The sequence below is a fragment of the Emydura macquarii genome, unplaced genomic scaffold (genome assembly GCF_026122565.2).
Source record: "Emydura macquarii macquarii isolate MOO-44397 ecotype Brisbane River unplaced genomic scaffold, CSIRO-AGI_Emac_v2 contig_1790, whole genome shotgun sequence".
NCBI classification, from domain to species: Eukaryota; Metazoa; Chordata; order Testudines; family Chelidae; genus Emydura; species Emydura macquarii.
The window spans coordinates 20,670,841-20,679,697 of NW_027131927.1; the positions used below are offsets into that span (position 1 = coordinate 20,670,841).

Here is an 8,857-nt window from a genome sequence, read left to right on the forward strand (position 1 = left end):
GCAAGGTGGGGAAGTACTTTAGTCAATTCCTCAAGTTTCTTCCTCCTGCTAGCCATTGTCACATCCATCTTTTCTGGGGTGAATTCGGGCAGCTTGTCTATCCTTGTCCTCCTATTGGTCTGGCACTCAGAAAGTAAGTAAACTATGCCACCTAGATATCATGAAAAGGAGAGGTAGAGCTGCAAGTTATCAATGTACGGACAGCATCACAACCCAAAATACCTCATTCTCACCCAACAGTATATATACATTGGACGGGGGCCTGACAGAACAAGGCCATTGGTGGAAGTTTTGGGGAAGGAACAGCTGTCCAACACACTCTCTGAAACCTTCTACAAAGGAGCAGAACCATTGAAGAACGGTCCTATAAACCACTGCCAGATCTTACAGCTTTATCAGCAACACCGTCCGGCCAGCTGTATCTCAAACAGGCGAAAGACATTATACACTTGTATTTTGACCATTTTCAAAAGATTGTAAGTACTTTGGACCAAAAGCCTTTTTTTTCCCCCCTTCACAATATATGAGTCAACTTCCTAGTGCAATCTTTGCAGAGTCAGAGATGGACACATTCCTTAAACACCTTAATGGATTCCAGTGTATTGCTTTAATCCAGGCCTAGGCATAGCATGCAATGGCCCATTTTCTTACTGGCTTCATGCTTTCAACAAATATTTCCCTCTTCATCCCTGAACACAAAACTCATCATCCCTTCTGCCCCACTCTTCTATATCAGGAATATAGTGAGTGGCTGACGCCTAATAATTGTGATCAATCCACCTCTCTGTTACACTACTGTAATCCCATTGAAAGCTTTGGGGCTTTACCAAGGCAGCTGCAAAGGCCTTTGTCCATTATCTTTATTTTTGAATATTCTAGACAGTAATAAAGATGAAATTCCTTGCCAAGTTAGGATCACTGGAAAATATCCAGGCCTGGTCCTAATTCAAGATGTGGAAATGGGACCAAGCGATCTAAGCTGAAATTTTGGATGATCAGGTAATATCCATTTCCCTTAAATTGAAAAATGGGTAAATAGATTATGATAAAGAGCCCAATTGTATTATTTACTCACTAACCTGTGGGAAGCTGCCTCACCCTGTGGGGAATGTCAGACTGGATTGTGTCTTCTGAGGCATCGTCCCCGCTGCAGCCTTCCCAGCTCTGATGGCCCACTTCTTTATACCATGCCAGATCTGTGGGTGGTGCAGGGAAGGGGGTTCGTGTCCCCAGTCCCTTCCTACCCTGTTATAGGCTGGATTGTGCTGAGGCGGGGAGTTAGGGAAGTATGGGAGAGTGTAGTATGGGAAGGGACAAGTACAATCTAGTCCAAAGAAATTCTATATTTTTATCTTCCCATTAGTTAATGTTTCTACAGTGTTTTGGTGCTATGCAGAGGTACCACATGTTATGCTGAATATGAATTTTTTCCTCTTCTGGGCCTCTACTTCCAGGATTCCAAACCACTGCTTCTATGAATGGACAATGGTGATTAAAACAGCGCTGACTTGTCTACACTATAGAACCAAACAGCCCAGGTAAAGCATGGGCAGGGAAAGTACAAGCATTTCCACACTGCCTTATCAATGCATTCTATCCCTGATCTCAATGGATCACCTTTAGGTGTTTAGTTCTCGTGGCCCTTTCATTCCTTGATCCCTTTGTTGAGGCTCTCAACATGAGTATCAGTGCTGACTCAGGTGGTCATTTCTAAGATGTGGGAATAGAGATTGATGGGCCTATTCCAGCCCCCAGATGAATCTATTTCACATGAGATGGCAACAACTTTTAGGAACCACTCACCTGAGCTCAAATAGATGTGGGCAACTGGGAATAGCAGGCTCTATATCACATTACCAATACTCTGAACAATGAAGCTGTCCTTGCCTCATATTGCAGTTGCATTCCTTGCCTTGGCAGAACCCTATGAAACCAAAGTCTAGGGCTTATTATAAAGTTTCATCACTTGCTCATTAGAAAAAGTGCTTTTGAGGGGATGAGGGGGGCATGGGTGGGTGTGTGTGTAGAGCGAGACTGAGGTCTGATCTACGCTCGCTGAGAAATTCAGCGGCAGTCAATGGGAGATACGCAAGCCATATAGAGTAGCTTGTGTATCTCTCATCGACTTCCTAAATTCTAATTAGCGCAGCGTCCCCAATACGCTGCACCAAGGGGAAATGCTCTCCCGTCAACACAGCATTAATCTTTTTGCAGGGGTGAATTTATTGAGTCGACTTCTGGATCGATTGAGCGGGTCTCCACTGCCACTCAATCAATCCAGCAGCGCCGACAATGCCACCGGCAGTGTAGACATAGGCATCCCTCTCTCAGGCTAAGTCTATAGAAGAGCAGAGCCCACAAATCATCTAGTAAACTGCTGTGCCTACATGCTCACTTCATCAAAGTTAAACTGTGCAGTGGGATTTTATCAAGCCTCACTGAAAAGCTTAATTCCTGGGTTAAAATGCCCCTTGGATAGGAATCTGCACTCTTTCCCAGGCCTCTTGTGTTGTTAAATCCCTATTATGTTGTTCTTTCCCTTGGGAAAGACTGGAGCTTAAGGCATTTCTGGAGAGCTGACAAACAACTTTATTACCTTGTGATGTTGCTGGCTGTCTCCAGTTCTTCTGGCAAAGAACAACATCTCACTCGCTCAGCACTTAAATAAAATTGGCATCTGCAAGGAAAACTTGGTCAAGCTCATCTATTTTGTGTTATAATTAAGGAATCCTCTGTCAAGCACACCTTTGTAAGCCTTCTACTCATGTCAAAACTGTCACAGATATAGGAGGAAACATGCATATCGCCAGTGACAATTAATCACCAAATGTCTTTGGAAACTATTAATCTCCAAGGGCTTTCACATCAGGCTGCTAGGTCAGCTGCAAAGGGTTGTTACTGTACTATATGAAGAGACCCAGTCCTCTTACACTAGGCAACTATTCATTACAATAATGAGATTCTATTAGATTATAATTAAATAGATTGTCCGTATCTTTAGGGAAGAGGCTTTATCTCTTTATTTGTTCAGTAAAGCACTTACTGCGTACTATAACAATAATAACTAATAGATAACAACAGGGTATTTCTTTTGTACTTTTCTTTCAGACTTCAGAATCCAGGAATATGTTTGCCATATCTTGGTTGATGTGTATGCAATGAGAACATTAAAGTGAGAGTGAGTGAATATAAATGATGATAAGTAGGCATAAGTACTTATTATATCAAACATTTGATACATTATTTGTTAGAGATTCTACTGGGACCTGCCTATTCCCTCCTTTGCTTTTCTTTATCCATACTTGCAGAGCTGACATCAGTGACTCTTTCACACTCAGGATTGGCTGCCTTTTTCTGAGCAGTGTTAGGCCCTAGGAATCATTACAGAGCAATACAAGGTGCTTTCTCTCTGAGCAGCTGAGCTTCCTTTAGACCATTCCCAGGTATTCAGCATTTGTAGTCAGATCCCCAGCATGGCAGCATGTTATAGTATCGCCATTGACAAATGTTCAAAAATCATGCATCAGGCTCACAGAAATCCTGGGATTGGCTTAAAACAAAGAGATTTTTAAAAAATAATAATTTTGGGGGTCCTTTTTATTCCCTGCTGGTTTCTGAGTGCTTAGGATGGGCTCAAGTCATGTTTATGAGCTTTTATTCACAAACTGGAGCAAGAAATTTACTTTTTTGTTTTTAAAGGAACACTTAGATTTTCATAATCACAGAATTCCAGGAGCAGGGGCTTTAACACCAAATATTATGAGACTTATGATAAAATCACAAGAATTAGCATTATTGTGCTGTGCACTCGTTAGCCCCCAACCAATGCTTGCCATTGTATTTTGACTGAGATAAGAAAGTAGACTTCAGCTGTTTGTTTGTTTTTTCATGTGGGTCAGATTTTCAAGTGACTAGAAGCATGCACAATTTGGACCAGATTTTCAAGAATGTAGCATCCAGCAGTTTCCATTGGGACAGTGATTGTGAGTGCTGAGCAGATCTGAAAATCTATCCTTCAGCTAACTTGTACAATATAACAACTCTCCATCTTGTTTCTTTCTCTGGTTTCTTCTAACTCTTAACCATCATATTGTGATATGTCATTTGTTTGCCTTGCAATTCAAGAGGATAGTGCCAATGTTGTGATAAAAATAAAGATGTTTTATGGCAAAATCATATATCAATACTAATGATACCCCAAACCTAAATCACGAGCCCTCTAATAAATGAGGGGTGCATGGAACAGTTGCTTTCATCCATGGTGGGTCTCTGAAGACCTGGCCATTATAGGATGCAGAGTCACTCCTCAACCGCTCTGTAGCAGACGGGAAGAGGATAATCCACTTCCTGTTCCTACATTGGAACTCTGTAGAGTCTGTTCCTCTGTCCTGTGTGGTCACCCCCAGGAACTGACCTCCAGTTAGGAAAGGAAGGCTCATAGGCAAGGATTTGTGGACATAATGAGTGTTATATCTTCTCTCTTCTCCACAGATTTGATTTTTGCTTGCTGACAGACAGCTCCATTTCAGAGCTGTCACCCAGGCTTTTGGGTATGGATCAACCCCTTCACTGTCTTTCAAGTTGTCACTGTACTGTTGCTGGGATGCGTGGAGAGGCATTTCCTCTCCCTCACTGGAGAACCCGGTCGCCATTGGAGGACCTGGCACCGTGCAGTCCAAGAGGCAGAACCCAGTCGCCGGAGTCCGCTCGGCACCGAGGAGTTCGGAGCGGCGCTGGCCTTGGTCACCGAAGGTGTCTGCAGGGCCACAAGGCAAGCGGCAGCGGAAATCATTGGTACCGAGAAGATGCTCCGGTACCTCTAGCTTTTCGGAGCGTACCTCTGTTCATCGGCACCACTCGCGGTGACAGAGGCAGTCCTCGTCATCCTTCAGGTCGGAGGCATCGAGAGGGCAGTCCCTGTCATGGAAGGGCACCCTGGGACCAGGGATGTACCCGGCACCACCGGTCCAGTGACTCGGGGTCTCTCAGGGGGACAGTCGTTGGGAGAGCCAATGCCCCCACAAAGCGTCACAACCTGTGGTGCAGTCAGCCCTGGGTTGGCGCCAGGGTCAATGGCTGCAACAATGGCCTTATTGGGCCCCATGGGGTATCCAGACGGGGACGGGGCCCCAATCCATTATGTCATCAGGGGTTCAGTCCGTGCCTCTGGCACAGGAGAACGCCTGTAGACACCACTCCTCGGATGAGGAGTCGAACCCCATGGAGGGACCCTCAACAGGTGCAACCCTCCGCGAGGAGGGGGCGCACCTGCAGGACGCACCTCGGCAGTCCTTTTCCTCCTCACCAGACGAGGCAGTCTCCCGGGACCACTCGGCACCACTGGAGGATTTCAGGGAGCACCAGGAGCTCTTCAAGAGGGTGGCCTCCAACTTGGGGCTGGAGGTGAAGGAGTTAGAAGAGGCCAGTGATACCCTCTTTAATGTGCTGGCACTGTCACCACAGAGAGAGTGGCCCTCCCATTCCACAAAAGGGTCCTTAAGATTGTAAAGGCCCTGTGGCAAACCCCTTCCTCGGTTGCCCCTGCGTCAAAGGTGGCCGAGAAAAAATATTATGTCCCGGCCGAAGGGTTTGAGTATTTGTTTACTCACCCTGCCCTGGGAACCCTGGTGGTAGATGCGGCTAAGCAGCGAGAGGCAAGGTCAGCCAGGGTCCACTCCCAAGAACAAAGACAATAAGAAGCTGGACTTGTTTGGGAGAAAGGTTTATTCCACGGCAAGCCTGCAGTTCAGGATTGCCAACCATCAGACCCTCCTGGGTAGATACAATTTCAACCTGTGGGATTCTCTCTGGCAGTTCACTGAGGCCCTTCCCCGGGACCAGGCTGCAGACTTTAGCACCATCGTGGTGGAAGGAACCACAGTAGCTAGGGCAGCGCTCCAGACATCCTGTGACTCTGCTGACTCAGCGGGCAGGGCCATAGCCTCCGCCATCTGCATGAGAAGGTGCTTGTGGCTGCAGTCCTCAGGCCTGTCCCAGGAGGTGCAGCAGTCTATTCAGGACCCCCCTTTGATGGGTCAGCCCTATTCTCCGACCAGACTGATGCGAAGTTGCATGGTCTGAAGGACTCCAGGGCCATGCTTTGCTCCCTGGGCCTGTACACGCCCCAGTTTTCCAGGCATCAGTCATGGCCCTAGGCACAGCAGAAGCCAAGGCCTCCGCCCAGGCCTTTTCAATCCTATAGGAATAGGGATAGGAATAGGGGGTTTAGAAGGAGAAATCAGCCCCCCAGCTCGTCCTCAACTCCCCAGCAAGGGCCTCCCAGGAGGTCGGGCAACCAGAGGAGACAATTTTGATGGTCTGCCCGAGGGTGGCACCCCGACTGCTCTTCTGGACCCGCCCCGCCCCTTCCTAAACAGGTTTAGGCCCTTCTATCCCGAATGGGCAAAGATCACTTCGGACCATTGGGTCCTTGGGATAATTTCAGGGGGCTATACCCCACAGTTTACATCTACCCCCCCAACAACCCTACCCTTCCGTCCCTCTTCAGGGACCCCTTTCACGAGCAACTCCTTTTGCAGGTGGTGGACACCCTCCTCAACATAGGAGCAGTGGAAATGGTCCCTCAAGGCGAAAGGGGTTCTATTCGAGGTACTTCCTCATCCTCAAGGCGAAGGGGCGTCTGAGACCCAAATTAGACCTGCATCATCTAAACAAATATGTCAAATGACTCAGGTTTCTCATGGTCTCCCTAGCCTCCATAATCCCTTCCCTTGATCCAGGAGACTGGTATGCCGCCCTCGACCTCTAGGACGTATACTTTCATGTGTCTATCCTCCCCAGCCACATGCATTTTCTTCGTTTCACAGTGGCTGGCTCCCACTACCAGTTTAAAGCCTCACCCTATCTTCAGCTCCAAGGGTGTTCACCAAGTGCATGGCAGTAGTGGCTGCCCACCTGAGATGAAAAGGTGTCTAGATTTTTCCTTACCTGGACGACTGGCTGATCAGGGGCAGGTCCAAGTCCCAAGCGCAGGAAAGCGTGACCCTCACTTGCTTCACGTACAGCAGGCTGGGACTGCTCATAAAAGAGCAGAAGTCCACACTAACCCCAGTGCAACACATAGAATTCATTGGGGCCACCCTGGACGCCTCACAGGCCAGAGCCTTCCTGCCTCAGCCATGTTTTGAGGCGATGATCTCTATCATCTCCCAGCTGCGTCAATGTCCCACGACAACAGCCAGGCACTGCCTACAGCTGTTAGACCACATGGTGGCCTGCATGTACATAGTGAGACTAGCTCGCCTAAGGCTCAGACCGCTTCAGGCATGGTTGGCCTCAGAATATGTGCTGAGCACACACCCATTGGATCGGGTGGTTACAGTTCCCCCGCCCATCTTAGCCTCCCTAAACTGGTGGCCGACTCCAGGGCAGTGATGAAGGGTGTTCCGTTCAGGGAACCGGTCCTGTTGGTCACCCTAATTTCTGACGCATCGGACGTAGGATGTAGAGCCCACATCAGCACCAACCTATGCACTCAGGGGCTCTGACTAGGGGAGGAGAGGCTCCTGCACATTAGCGTGAAGGAGCTGAGGGCCATTCGCCAAGCGAGCAAGTTGTTCCCCCGATTCCTGACAGGCAGAGTGGTGCAGGTGCTGACAGACTACACCGCAGCCATGTTTTACATAAACAGGCAGGAGGGAGTGCGGTCCTTGATCCTTTGCAAGGAAGCTATCTGTCTGTGGGACTTCGCTGTGAGGTACAGTTTCCACTTGACTGCCTCTCACCTCCCAGGAGTGAGGAACGACGAGGTGGATCACCTCAGCAGGTCGTTTCTACCCCATCACAACTGGTCGTTGCACCCAGATGTGGTGGCTATGAACTTCCAGAAGTGGGGCACTCCCCAATTGGACCTATTCACGTCGGGCTGGAACACTAAGTGTCTGAGGTTCTTCTTGCTCCGGGGTCACGAGACTGGCCGATTTCCGACGTGTTCCTCATTGACTGGATGGGGGCCCTCATGTATACATTCCCGCCCATTCCATTCCTACCCAAGGTCCTGCTGAAAAGAAAGAGGGACAGGGAGAATGTTATATTTATCGCCCCGGTCTGGCTGAGACAGCACTCGTTCAGCATGCTGCTTGACCTTTCAATCGCCCCGCCCCTGGAGCTCCCGAGGCAGCATGACCTTCTATCCCAGGAGCATGGTCACCTGTTGCACCTGGACCCGGACTTCTTGCACCTCACGGCCTGGTGGCTCTGTGGCTGACAGAAGGAGAGAGACCCTGCTCGGTGCAGGTCCAGCAAGTCCTGCTTGGCAGCAGGAAACCTTCTACACAGGTCATGTATCAGGCTAAGTGGAGATGGTTTACCTGTTGGGCAGAGTCTCGGGGTATTCCGCCCAGCCTCTTGCCTATACAGGCGATCCTGAAGTACCTGCTTCAGCTCAAGCTCCAGGGTCCGGTGCTGGCCTCGATGAAGGATCACCTGGCGGCCATTTCGGCCTTCCATCAGCCGCTAGAAGGGAGATCCCTGTTCTCCCATCCCATGTTGGTCAGGTTCCTCAAGGGGGTGGAGAGGCTTTATCCGCAGGTCCATGACCCAGTGCCTCCTTGGGATCTCAGCCTGGTCCTCTCGAGACTCACGGGGCCCCCCTTTCAAACCCATGGCTTCATGTCCTCTGCTCCTGCTTTCATGGAAGGTAGCCTTCCTGGTGGCCATTACCTCAGCCAGGAAGGTCTCTGAGATTAGGGCCTTGACCTTGGAGCCCCCTTATACAGTATTCTATAAGGATAAGGTACAGTTGAGGCCGCATCTGGCCTTCCTACCCAAGGTGGTTTCTCAATTTCATTGTACCCAAGATATTTTTCTCCCTGCGTTTTTTCCCAAACTTCACAGT

At 49.0% G+C, this 8,857-nt stretch overlaps 1 long non-coding RNA gene across 1 annotated transcript; it reads left to right on the top strand.

Moving 5' to 3' along the window:
• Positions 1-879: 879 nt before the first annotated feature.
• Positions 880-3,195, top strand: LOC137159188 (uncharacterized). The gene is made up of 3 exons (XR_010921575.1): positions 880-999; positions 1,455-1,538; positions 3,109-3,195. It is a non-coding gene; the product is annotated as an uncharacterized lncRNA (long non-coding RNA).
• The last annotated feature ends 5,662 nt before the right edge of the window (positions 3,196-8,857 follow it).